Here is a 13,099-nt window from a genome sequence, read left to right on the forward strand (position 1 = left end):
TCTCTCTCTCTCTCTCTCTCTCTCTCTCTCTCTCTCTCTCTCTCTCTCTCTCTCTCTCTCTTGCAAGAAAGAGAGAACAAGAGAGGGAGGGAGGGAGGGAGAGAGCGAGCGAGATGGAAGCGCTCTTATCGCCCTCCACGCGCGCGCGTCACAGCCGGATAATGTGCCGTGTAAAAGGATTATTCGCTGCCGCACGAGGAGCCGCTGGTAAATACGAATCGGTTACGCGGAGTGCGAAATAAGAGGGAAGACGTTTCGCGCTCGTTTGCCGATTAAGCCCGAGATAAATTGCGGCTGAATGATCGCGATATTTTCGTCGGGATTCAATTCCCGACTAGAAATTTATCCCATGACCCGATCCCATGATCAGACGATCCCAATCAGTTACCTGGTTTGTGTAAGGTGATGTCACCGGGTTTGAATTATTAAAGACCCAATTATTGATTATCCTTGTTTTATTAATAAGGTTTATATTGTCATGTTAAATTATATTATTTATCAGCGCCCAATATTACTTTACATAAACCAGCTAATTGATCAACTTAGTTCAAAACCATGGAATAAATTTCTAATCAGATCGTCATCGTCGTCATAGTCGTTACGTTTGCGTTCAAATAGACGGACGTTATTAAATTCGGTAACAACCTTGCTAGTCGACTTGTGAAAAAATAATTGTATCCCTTATAAGAGAGATTCATATAGCATTCATATGTGTATCATAAAAAAATAGAAAAAAACGTTTAAAATTTGCTCGAAATACACATATACACACAATATGTTATGTAATACGTAATACGAATAATTCAAGTGAACTTTTAAACAATCTGTTGCTGCAATATATTGATATATTAATGGATTTTCACATCATATATGCATATTACCAGATTTTCATATTTTATTTTACATGTTATTTCGACATGTTATTTCAAGCAAATTTTAATATTTTTTTGGTATTTTTCTTTCGTATTTTTCTATTTCGTCGTTCGATTTGTAGTTAAAAATTTCTCTAAATCACATATTTAAATTTCATTCGCGATTTATTCAATGCAGCGTATACTTGCTTCATAAGTAAAATTTCGAAAAAAATAGTCAAATTACCATCATCGATCGTCCCGCGTCGTGATGATCATAAAAGCCTACCTACACGGAAAAAAGAGATGTGGTGCACTTAACAAAAAATATTTAGTTGTAAGCAAGCTGCATCATTCTACATATCTTTGTATGATAGTTATGTGTATGGTTGATTTACTTACTTACTTGGTTGTTTGACTTATTTACTTTGGTGTGTCAACTACATCAATGAAGTTGCGCGTGATCTGGTTGTGGCAACCAGAAATTAGTAAGGGGATCATTTTGCATAGACAAGCTAAATATCGATAGTTGCATTAATCAATACTATATTGCAAAGCAGCAATGTTAGAAAACAAAAGCAATTCACTACGCGCTAGAGATGTATACATGTGAAAACTGGTTCTGAGTGTATTAATATACATTTGTAGTTGCCGCGTAATAAGCCGCGTTTGTATTAACCATGTATTATCACTGCTGCAACATAAGTAACTCAGCCATTGCTCTTTGGTTACAGCAATCACATAAATAGTTGTCCGTATTTTACTATTGAATCTGGTTGGCACAACCAGATTTCTGTATGGATCAACCATATTGTTTTTTCCGTGTAGAAATTGTCACGAGCCTGGCGCGAACGGTCGCAGTGCTCGATCTGCACGCGCACGACCGCTGAATGAGACAGGCCGCATTCTTCCGGGTAGCGGAGCGTGAAAACGCGTGGCAAGGTTAAATCCATTCGTTACGCTTATCGATCGTGTGTAACCTGGGGTGCGTTGCGACACGACGCTGATTTATCGGGGCATCAGTGGAAAAATCACGCGACGAAAACGGAAAGCCCTGCATTCCGACCGTCCAGGTGAGCTTGTCGCCTACGCTGGGCGAGATACATCCGGCGATATCCGACGCCTCTGGTTTTGTCAAGTCGCCGTGTGTATCCAATGTGGGCAATTTTGACAGTCGTCAGAATTGATAGCACCGAAATTTCGCGTCGTCACGTGTATTTTTGCGATTCTTCGCGACGAAGAGACCACAGTCACGCTCTGATCTGAAGAGCCATCGGAGTCTTCGTGGTCGTCGCGTGTGAGCGCATAGTCTAATCGCGTTATCCTCGCGGTCGGGAGTATCTGGTCGAAGAAGTTCTCGAGATCCCGTCTGGAGAGTTCGCGAGATCCGCTAATTAAAGTACCCCGCTGACGGTGCTGTGTGTTTGCATCTCGCATCGTGGTAAGAATACGAGTCACACGTAGCTGGAATACCTCGGGTGCAGCTCGACTAGAAACGCGCTCGGGAGTCATTAGGATGTGCGAATTATTAGCAGCGAGATTATCGAAATCTTGCATCTGAGGTTGCTCCTAAATAATTCTCGATAATCCATTAGCGTCAATTTTGCCGGGATGATCGATGATAGACCAATAATTTTCGACGACAAGCTTCAATTCGGAATGCTAATGTGGAGACGACACTCCTGGCCAGAAATTCGTCCCATCATCCTGATTGAGTTGGTCCCAATCGGTTCTCTGATTTGTAGGTGATATTACAGGGCTCTCTGATAAATTACGCAGTGTGGCAATCAAAACTTTCTTAAGATAATTAGGGCACTCTCTCCCCCGATGACATTACTTTATACAAACTAGATAACTGATCTATCTAGTCAGAATTATAGAATAAATTTCTAGTCAGGATGTTGATGTGTGATTGCGATGAGTTAATCATCGCCTTTCATCTTAACTCAATGAGCACGGCTGATTGCGATAGAAAGCCAGACGCTTGATTGCACGATGATTACCAGTCTTTCTTGAAGCCCTTTTTGCCAGCTGTTGCGATGTTTATCGATTGTTATCGTCGATGTGTAATGTGAATTTGCAAGTTCTCGACGACTCGAGAAAGTAGAAGCAGCAAGCACCGGCATTCTGCTCGCGTGTGTAACTCTCGCTCGGTAATTTCCTGCAAGTACGCGCTCTCCAGGGACCTAATAGAGCGAAGGTATTGAATCCTCTCTTTCTCTCGCTTCCTCCTCGCATTTTTCGCCGATAAATAATAAAACGAAGTCCAATTAGCCGGCTCCTTTCGCAACGCGCGATGCGCGGCACGCCGCGACGGATGCACAAGTGGCGCGGTGGCAACGGGAAATTGTCGGCACTCGATCCCTTTCGACGTAAACGAAGACGTAGTGAGGCGTGCAATGATCAAGTATATCCCCGGAAAGATTAACGACTCGGCGGGCCGCGTAGAAACGCCGGGAACCGAGATCGACGGCGTAAGAGCAAGGAAGGCCAATTACGTGCCGTCTCTCCTCGATTCGTCTCGCCTCGATTTCGACTCGATTCCTGATTTAATCGAACCTCCGCCGGTCCGACCGCCGCCACCCTGCGCTCTACGAGGACGGAGAAAGAGTACCACGAATCGAGCAGACCGAAACCCGAAAATGTCGACGATGTCTTAAAGCAGCAGTGCGCAAAAATAATAATCTGTAAGAATGATCGGTCGTATTCATGCGAGAATGATCCAATCCACAAGAAATTATGAGTTTTGGCTTTTTGTTATATATTTTGTTATTGATAAATAGTTGCGGGATTATACATATTTCCACATTAAAAAAAGCCTCATGGGGATGCCTAAAGTTAATTAAAAAACAGTTTTTACTTTCTACTAGTTGCGTCATTTTTCACTCGTTTTTCAAGGATCAAGCTTGTTAACGAAAACCCTTGAAGAGAAGAGAGTTGACCATGCTTGACTACTTGAACGATTGCGAGAACTCTCAGTGCTCTCTATACTTTTTCAATCATGTATCAAATTTTCATTCTCATTTCTTGCGAGACGTGCTCCATGCGATCGTTCTTGCATAAAAACCGCGGCCAATTATACGCGGCTAACAGAAAAGAAGGAAACAAGCCGCTTCCCGCTGAGTGCTCGCGAGTCGTCGCTTGATACATTTCGAGTGGCAATACGCAGACAATTAGCAATTTGCTCCGGTATTCAATAGCGCGCATGCGGCACATTAATTTCGTATTTCGCGCAGACAACGGCAGCCGCGTTCATTCCCGCGCGGAGATACGTCGCCGACTATAATATCACCTCCAAGTTGCTTAAGCCTACAGTTGTTATAAGTAGATGAAAGTCTGAACTTGTTATATAAGCGGATAGTCTTGTTACTTATATAATAACCGGTAACGCGACGATAGCGCGCGTTATAACGGCGGAAACACTTTCGTCTCTCTGCTGATGAGGTGTAATTTCTTACGTCACGGGGCGAAATACCTAATAACTCCCTTCCCGCGGAATTATACGACGCGCCGAGTACTGAAGGTATTAACGTGTCTTCGGTTGAGCCGCGCGCTAACGAACGCTGTGGTTACGCGCACAAGTTAGTTAACGGATCGCCGTGAGATCGCGTCGCGATGACTTGGTCATCGGCAGGAATGACCGTCTCATCCGGTAGCGTTTACGATTATTCGCGATTACTCAGCGGTGCGTAACGAGCACGTTCGAGCTCGGCTACCGCTCGGGTCGCGACTCCCGCGAGTCCCACAGTCGGGTACTCGCAGTAAATTAAGAATATTCATCGGCGACTCCTTGCGTCTCTCGTCGTGCGACGAACGTTTATCTTCGGTATTCTCTGGCCGTCACTCGCGTCTGTTGACTCTCTAACGAGCCCGACTCGTCCCGAGGGGGAGTCCTTCCGCTCGCCGACGCTCTCTCTCTCCTTCTTTCTCTCTCGCTGTCCCATATGCGCCGTTGAAACGCGGAACAACCGAAAAGAAACGCGAAGAGCGGTGCTTACTCGCGCGCACTCGATGGGCACTTAGTGCTCCTTGACATTAGCATATAAACTAGAAAATGTTTTATATTGCGATCGCGCACAAAGAGAGAGAGAGAGAGAGAGAGAGAGAGAGAGAGAGAGAGAGAGAGAGAGAGAAATCCTCGCGATTCCGCCGGACGGCTGTCGCGCCACTGAAAAATATTTATTGATCCTTAACGATCATTAAGGAACATCCGACGCAAATGGATACATTGATAGCAGCCCTTTGAAATACCCGCATAGAATATTTCTTGGGATCTAATTGGGATCCAGGCCAATCCTCCTAAGTAATTATGAGTTCTGGTTAGAAATGTAATTTTTAAAAAATGATTCCAAGTAGAAAAGTTCTCCCAATATCTCTTTTCTGATACTTCGAATTATTTTTCCTCAATATCCTTTTTTATTTTGCACTAAAACTGAACGAGACATGTGTCGATTTTCCAAATAATTTTATCATTCAGTAAACATACCCAGAATATTTCAAAAATATTTTATTTTTGTTTATTTTTTGTTTTATTGAATGCGTGATAGTCGATGCAAAAATGGGAGATTCCATATTTGATATCATAAAAAATATATCGACTGGAAAAAAGACAGAGAAGCCATGTTTGGAACAAAAATATATTTTCCACTTGGTACTGCAATGTGGGACAACCAATTCTGGGACAAATTTGAGCATTCTAATCGGAATCTATGTATCTCGGAAAATCTTGGAAAATTTCTATGCGGGTAGGACTTCTCTCGCTATCGAGACCACCAACCTACGAGTAACTCTCGCGAGCGATGATATCACTCTTGCTCTCTCTTTCTCTCTCTCTCTCTCACACACACACACACACACACACACACACACACTCTCTCTCTCTCTCTCTCTCTCTCTATCGACAGTTTCATATCATAAATGTGACTTCGATCGTTCCTCGTCGCTTTCCCACGCGCTCGGTAGAACTCGATGTCGACGGCGGTGGCACACAATGGCCACTATTTGTCCTCTTGAGGTGTCGGTCGAAAAATTCTCGTTAAATTAATCGGCGCGAATGGCGGAAGCGTTATTTCGCGTGTCAGCGAGGTCGAGGCGTATTCGCGAAAACGCGGCTCGCTCGTTCGTTCGTTCGTTCGGTCGTTCGTTCGTCCGTCCGGTCGTTGCTGGCGTGTCGCCAACGCTTTGCGCCGCGCATTTTCAGGATCGTAACATAAAGCCGAAGATTTATGGCGACGGTGTGCCCGCCACGGTGTGCCGGTGCCTCTCGGCCGAATGTATGATTTTCGGCCGTGGCACGACCGCCCTCGGGGTCCGCGCGTCACGAACCAAGGGCCAAGGGCTGGAGATCGAACATAAAACTCTGATCTACGACCGAGGCGATTCTTGCCTCGTTCGAGCTTACCTGTCCTGCCACCTCTGTCATTTGTAGCTTTGCGTACGGTTGTCGGAAATACGCTATTAAGTACAAACAAAATCGATTTCGTCAAGTCTGGAACGAAAGAACATCTTGAGATTGACGAGTGTACAAAATCACGTTCGACCTGATAGATCTGCTCGAGTCTGTTCAGCAATGGCCTATTAGCTCAGTTGGTTAGAGCGTCGTGCTAATAACGCGAAGGTCGCGGGTTCGATCCCCTCATGGGCCAAGTTTTTTTTTTGCAATGGATATCTTATTTTTTACGTTATTTTTTATATATAAAATGTACGTTATTTTTTATACATAAAATAATTTGTATTACACAATATAAGTAAATATAAAAAATATTAGCGAAGCGATTTTTATATATTTTTTTAGTATAAGAGAAAGAGAGAGAGCGAGAGAGAGACATGAAGCGAAGTTGTCGTGAACACATATTAAATAGTTTTCATCAATATCTTACACTGAACTACGTACTTATCGTTCATTTTAACACGAGAAATTAGAGTTTGGTAATATTTGAAAGGACAGCAAGAAAGGCCCATTAGCTCAGTTAGTTAGAGCGTCGTACTAAAATAACGCGAAAGTCGCGGGTTCGATCCCCTCATGGGTCAAATTTTTTTGCAACAGATATTTTATTTTGCATATGCCATTTTTTTGCAGATAAAATAATCCGTATTGCGTAATTATGAGTAAATGTAAAAAAAAATATTAACGATACGATTTTTATGTATTTCTGGAGTGTGAGAGAGAGAGAGATTTAAAGCGAGGCTGTCATAAACACATATTAGATAGCTTACACTAATATTTTACACGTGAATTACATAGTTATCGTTAATTTTAACACACGAAATTAGTGTTCGGTAATATATGAAGGGACGGCAAGAACGGCCTATTAGATCAGTTGGTTAGAGCGTCGTGCTAATAACGCGAAGGTCGAGGGTTCGATACCCTCATGGGCCAAGTTTCTTTTTTCTTTTTGTATTTTATGTTGCCGTTGTTCTTTGCAGATAAAATAATCCGTATTGTACGTAACCGAATAAGTGTAAAAAAAATATTAGCGACGCGATTTATTTCTTAAATGGGGAAGAGACGTGAAGCGTCGGATGAGGTTGTCGCAAGCATATATTAAATAGCTTTCACCAATTACATGTGAACTACACAGCTCAGTAATATTAGTTATCGTTAAACTTGTGCTGGACAATATGTGAGTACATCATAAGAACGGCCCATTAGCTCAGTTGGTTAGAGCGTCGTGCTAATAACGCGAAGGTCGCGGGTTCGATCCCCTCATGGGCCAAGTTTCTTTTTTCTTTTTGTATTTTATGTTGCCGTTGTTCTTTGCAGATAAAATAATCCGTATTATACGTAACCGAATAAGTGTAAAAAAAATATTAACGACGCGATTTATTTCTTAAATAGGGAAGAGACGTGAAGCGTCGAGTGAAGTTGTCGCAAGCATATATGAAATAGCTTTCACCAATTACATGTGAATTACACAACTCAGTAATATCAGTTATCGTTAAACTTGTGTTGGACAATATGTGAGTAGATCGTAAGAACGGCCCATTAGCTCAGTTGGTTAGAGCGTCGTGCTAATAACGCGAAGGTCGCGGGTTCGATCCCCTCATGGGCCAAGTTTCTTTTTTCTTTTTGTATTTTATGTTGCCGTTGTTCTTTGCAGATAAAATAATCCGTATTATACGTAACCGAATAAGTGTAAAAAAAATATTAACGACGCGATTTATTTCTTAAATAGGGAAGAGACGTGAAGCGTCGAGTGAAGTTGTCGCAAGCATATATGAAATAGCTTTCACCAATTACATGTGAATTACACAACTCAGTAATATCAGTTATCGTTAAACTTGTGTTGGACAATATGTGAGTAGATCGTAAGAACGGCCCATTAGCTCAGTTGGTTAGAGCGTCGTGCTAATAACGCGAAGGTCGCGGGTTCGATCCCCTCATGGGCCAAGTTTCTTTTTTCTTTTTGCATTTTATTTTTCCGTTATTCTTTGCAAATAAAATAATCCGTATTATACGTAACCGAGCAAGTGTAAATTTTTTTCTCTCATTCGATTATATGATTCTCATGTATGAAATAACGATATCGAGATCGAAGAATACGCCAAATTATTTTTCCGCTCGCGGATGATTTAATGACTTGCACAGCTGTGTGTGCATGTTGCGTAAATGTTAGTTACGTAATCGTGCGACATAAAGACAAATGGAGCAAAATATTTCTCATCTTGAGAACGTAAAAAGAGATAGAAAAAATCTACGATCCTTCTAGGATTCGAACCTGGAGAATCTTCTAATCCGTAATAAAACGTGTTATCTTTGTTTCGTGTTACAGGGTTTTGTAATAACTCTCAAACATTTGACCAGAGAGAAGTCTCACACTATTCTATTCTAAAAATGTTACATTCAATTCATTAATTCAATAATTCAAATTACAAGACGTAATTACAGCAGGAGACATAAGCGAAAATGAAAGAATCAAGATTCCATCGAGTTTAACCGCGAAGAAATTACATGAAAGAAAAATTAATGTGACAATGAACGAACCAAATGCGTTTCGGTTGAAAGAAACGGATCTTACGAAAACCGAATTTAGTTCAAGGAACCAAATTTCTGTTTTTTCAACAAAAAAGTATTTGGATCGTTTATTATCATGATAATTCAACCAGACTTCTTTCTCCGCGCGTATACATTCAGGTAGTTGCAAATTATCATCTTAGTCATCTCGCGAGATAAGAAGCGCATTCACTGAAAAAAAATTTTACTATTTAAAACTAAAATATTTCGTTACATACAATTTGGTTACATACAATTCGACATTACCATGTGTTTACTTTCGTCAGGTGCATGTATTATTCAAAAAGCAAAACACATAGCAGCAATGAAATTTCTTGTTTGCAATTGCCAAACATTTGACTGATCCGATTTCGACCAAATTATGGTCCTGTGTACCAAATTTTCGTTTCAACAACAAAATTCTTTTCTCGTTAATCATATTGCAGTTTGATTTCAATATTTCGTGTCGGAGTTTCGACGTTATTCGTTCTCGAATACGACGTAACGTCGCGAAAATTTCGGACGGACGCGAGGACTCGCCGAATTGTTAACAATATCATTCGGCAGCTGAAAGGTGCGTGCGCTTCTGCTCCACGTCGAGCGAAAAGTTCGCCTCGATTAACCGGAATTTCCGCCCGAGCTCGGGGAACGGCTATAATTGGCTATTTACGGGCATCATAATTTCCAGTTCCACTGGGCGAATATCAGACTCGAAAGCTACCGTCGATGAAACGGCAGGCTCCATTTCCGTCCGCGCCCGTTCTACACTCTACGCTCCTCACCTCCTTCGTTTCTGCGCATTGAAATTAATCCTCGCTGCGAGGGCGGTCTCCGTAATCGGCCTCGGTGAGACATTTCGAGGTTCATTAGAGGCGTTGTAACGAAGAATTCGCGGCTGGCTGACTTTCGGATAACTTCCGGCCCGCTCTTAACGGACGAAAACCTTCATTCCTTTTTTATCCTTCTCTACTGTTCTTCTTCCATCCCGACGGGCTTTTTTGCCAGCTCGAAACTTTTCGCGGTAAATTTTTCGCCTGTCGCAGGGAGAGAGTAGGTTAAATAATTCCAGTCTTCCTCGTCGCGAGACGCCGAGATTCAAAGTATTGCAAATTTAAGGTCACAAGTGAATTTTTATCGTTGCTGAAAATGTCATGTGACGGTGTCTGTTTTCCTCGCGTCGCAAGGAAGACACTGCTTTACGAGACCTTGACAGAGAGGAGATCTCGGGAGGCGAGCGTCTTGAGAAGCCTCAATCGCGCCTTATCACGCGGATTACGCGTCGCTCGTCGTAAAATCGCCGGCGATTACCGGCGCCGGAATGAATGAAGCAAAATCAGGACGGCGTGTATGTGTGTGTGTGTGTGTGTGTGTTATATCACGGGGACGAATTATCCATTTCGATGCACGTACCGAGCGTACAGACGGACGAGCGCGAAAGGCCGCCCCGCGCAGGCCGTAACCCCATTAAACTTTTACGATTTAAGTTTCCGTCGACATCGGGAAACGGGGCTAGCTTTTTTCGCCACCCCGGATCTCTATCGAGGCACAATACGACACAGCTCACAGTGTCGAATAAAAAGCCCCGTTACATGCACGCGGGACTGCTGCTGAATTACCGTACGACGGGATCAAGAATCACGCATGGAACGTTACCTAATTAATTCGGTGAATTGCCCGCGAGGGAACGGCGCACGAAAAGTCTCACGTTTCACATGCCTAGAGCGTTTCCGCGCGCGAACGGCAGTGATTTTCAAGAAAGAGGTAGAGAGGGAGAGAGAGAGAGAGTCGATTTTTGCGTAACTCATTACCGCGTCCACCGCTGACGGCCTTTGGAGTAATAAAAACCGCGTCAGCCGGGCACGATTTATGCATTTGACGCTGAATTATTCTTTCAGCGAGTAACGCACGCACACCTGCGTACGCTCATTTTTCCCCCTCGGACACGTGGAAAATCTATCTCGCATGCTGAAATCCGTGCGCGCACTTGTTGCAACGGATCACAAAATCCCGGTAATTCGCAGTTGGCCGAATTATTCAGGCCGGTATAGAGAGGAGAACTGTTGAGATTCATATTCGCGGTATTAATTCGAACACTGCGGTATTAATTCCAACACCGCGCGGGATTCCCTAAATGCCTGATTCGAGTCCAAAACTTGCCCGGGTAAATCGGAATTGAGCATTAGAACAATTACTCGGGGAGAGGACACGCGTTCAAAGAGCGTACTTGCTGTCGTCCGGCTGTGTGCTGGCTCGCGCCGGAAACAGCGCAAAGGATATTGCCTGCGCCGTCGTACCATAGTTTCATCCTCCTCCTCCCATCTCTCCCCTCGCTCTCCCCTCTCGCTCGTCTTTATCCGTGGGAATTTATCGGATTTACTCCATAAACGTTGATAGAACGAGCGCGCCCGCCTGCAAATACAAAGGTTAAAGGATCGGCGCTACGCTACGGGCGTTTATGCCCCGTCGATCTTCGCGGAGCTTCTCTCCGCGTGGCTTTCACGGCTTTTCCATAATTTACTTCGACGAGGCCGAGAAGGAGACAAGCGGCCGTGCTGCGGCAGTCCCACCCATGCCGCGTGCGTACAGCTTATAGAGTTTAGAGTTTACGACGGGAGCCGCTCGTGAAGCGCTCTCACATGTAGTAGGGAAGACCTCCGCGAGCGCGACGGGAACTTCCGTGGAAAAAGGAAGCGCGCCGGAGAGGATACCGGTTCCTTTTGATTGAGACACTCGCTCCGTCCCGCTGCCCGGCCGAATTTATGAGCGAGACTGTATCGCGAATATGTAGCGCTAATCGCCGTTCAAAGTCAGCTTCTTCGCCGCCGCTTTCGTCGTCATCGTCGTCGCGCGCGAGATGTAGCAATTTTGAGTTATTAATTGAAGAAAATCGGGCGAACGCGCGCGGATCGTGCGTGATATCATTCGCCAAGCTTCTTTAATCAATAACTCAAAAGTCTACGTAGTTATTTGCAAAACAATAGATGGTTTCTTCGTTCAGTTTGACTTACTCTATATGTACAAGAGAATTTTATATTTTATCGTCACACCCTGTATAAATATATGTTTATATTTATTTTTCAATTATATATTGCATGTATATATAATATTATTATTATATATTATGCTCAGTTTATCAAATATTGCACAGAGAAAACAGGGTAACGGAATATCTGGTTGTACAGGAGCCTCATGCGCTTCCTGGTAGCAAGAGAAATTCATACTTTTTTACCTTGCTACGCTCGATACCCCGCGACTTCTTACATCGTATGCAAATAGCATTTGCACCCTCTTCGGAGAGATCTCTCTTTTTTTTCGCGCGCGCACGCGGCCGTCTGATGCGCGAGATCAAATGCCGCGGTGGAATTTTTGTTGAGTCCATTTAATCCGCGGAGGCGTTTAGTTGCGAAACGAATGTCGTCTCGCGCAGTATCGACGCGAAGAAGCAATGACAGAAAGATGTATCCGTCCCACACATACACCATTCCCTTGGCATTTATATCATTGATTTGTATTCCTGCTCTCTCTCACGCGCATGCGCTCGCGCGAAACAAACTGTTACGGGCAGCGTGCTGCAAAATTTCCACCATTATTATACGAGGGGACTGCTTATTACCGCGTTACGAATATGTATCCCCCGGTACGACAATATCCCGAAAGCTATGGAAGATATAAAGACGATCCCGCGAGAGACGGAGCTCGGCCGGAGAGAGCGCGCTCGGCGGAAAGTGGTAAGATGTCGCGTCTTCCCCGCAGCTTCCCGGCGCGTCCTTTATCTTGGCGCGTAAAGAGGGAAAACGCAGCGACATTTCGGAACGTCGGGCTTTCACGGCGATTCACCGACGTACGTGATATACACGCGCGAGCTTCCGTCGCTTAGCAAAAATTCCTTCGCCCCTCTTCTCCTTTGGACGGTCGTCGTCGCCGCCACGTGTACGCGCGTCGAACGATTCGCGGGGAGTGTATGAAGTTGGCACCCCATTTTTTGAAATTTATAATTTTGAAAGTTGTTCCAGATTGTTCTGACTTTGTACCACATTGTTCCAAAGTGATATTGCTTCATTCGAAACGGTTTTCGAATAAAACAAAAAAAAATGATTTTTTGAGCTGGCACCCCACTTTTCGAAAATCGAACATTCTGATACCGCAATAGATTGTTCTAGTTGTTCCAAACATTGTTCCAAAAGGACAAATCCGTAAGTTGAATTATAAGTCCAAAAAATGAAAAAAATGTTTTTGACCTGGCACCCCATTTTTT

General features: G+C 43.7%; 6 non-coding genes across 6 annotated transcripts; all 6 read left to right on the top strand.

Moving 5' to 3' along the window:
• The first annotated feature begins 6,422 nt into the window (after positions 1 to 6,422).
• Positions 6,423 to 6,496, top strand: Trnai-aau. Its single transcript has one exon. It is a non-coding gene; the product is annotated as a tRNA-Ile (tRNA).
• A 309-nt stretch (positions 6,497 to 6,805) lies between these two features.
• On the top strand, positions 6,806 to 6,881 carry Trnaf-aaa. Its single transcript has one exon. It is a non-coding gene; the product is annotated as a tRNA-Phe (tRNA).
• Positions 6,882 to 7,156: 275 nt separating this feature from the next.
• Positions 7,157 to 7,230, top strand: Trnai-aau. Its single transcript has one exon. It is a non-coding gene; the product is annotated as a tRNA-Ile (tRNA).
• Positions 7,231 to 7,493: 263 nt separating this feature from the next.
• On the top strand, positions 7,494 to 7,567 carry Trnai-aau. The gene has a single exon. It is a non-coding gene; the product is annotated as a tRNA-Ile (tRNA).
• A 263-nt stretch (positions 7,568 to 7,830) lies between these two features.
• On the top strand, positions 7,831 to 7,904 carry Trnai-aau. Its single transcript has one exon. It is a non-coding gene; the product is annotated as a tRNA-Ile (tRNA).
• Positions 7,905 to 8,167: 263 nt separating this feature from the next.
• Trnai-aau lies at positions 8,168 to 8,241 on the top strand. Its single transcript has one exon. It is a non-coding gene; the product is annotated as a tRNA-Ile (tRNA).
• Positions 8,242 to 13,099: the final 4,858 nt, after the last annotated feature.

This window comes from Odontomachus brunneus, unplaced genomic scaffold (genome assembly GCF_010583005.1).
Source record: "Odontomachus brunneus isolate Ranch 3 - 2012 unplaced genomic scaffold, Obru_v1 Obru_scaffold_059, whole genome shotgun sequence".
Lineage (NCBI taxonomy): Eukaryota > Metazoa > Arthropoda > Insecta > Hymenoptera > Formicidae > Odontomachus > Odontomachus brunneus.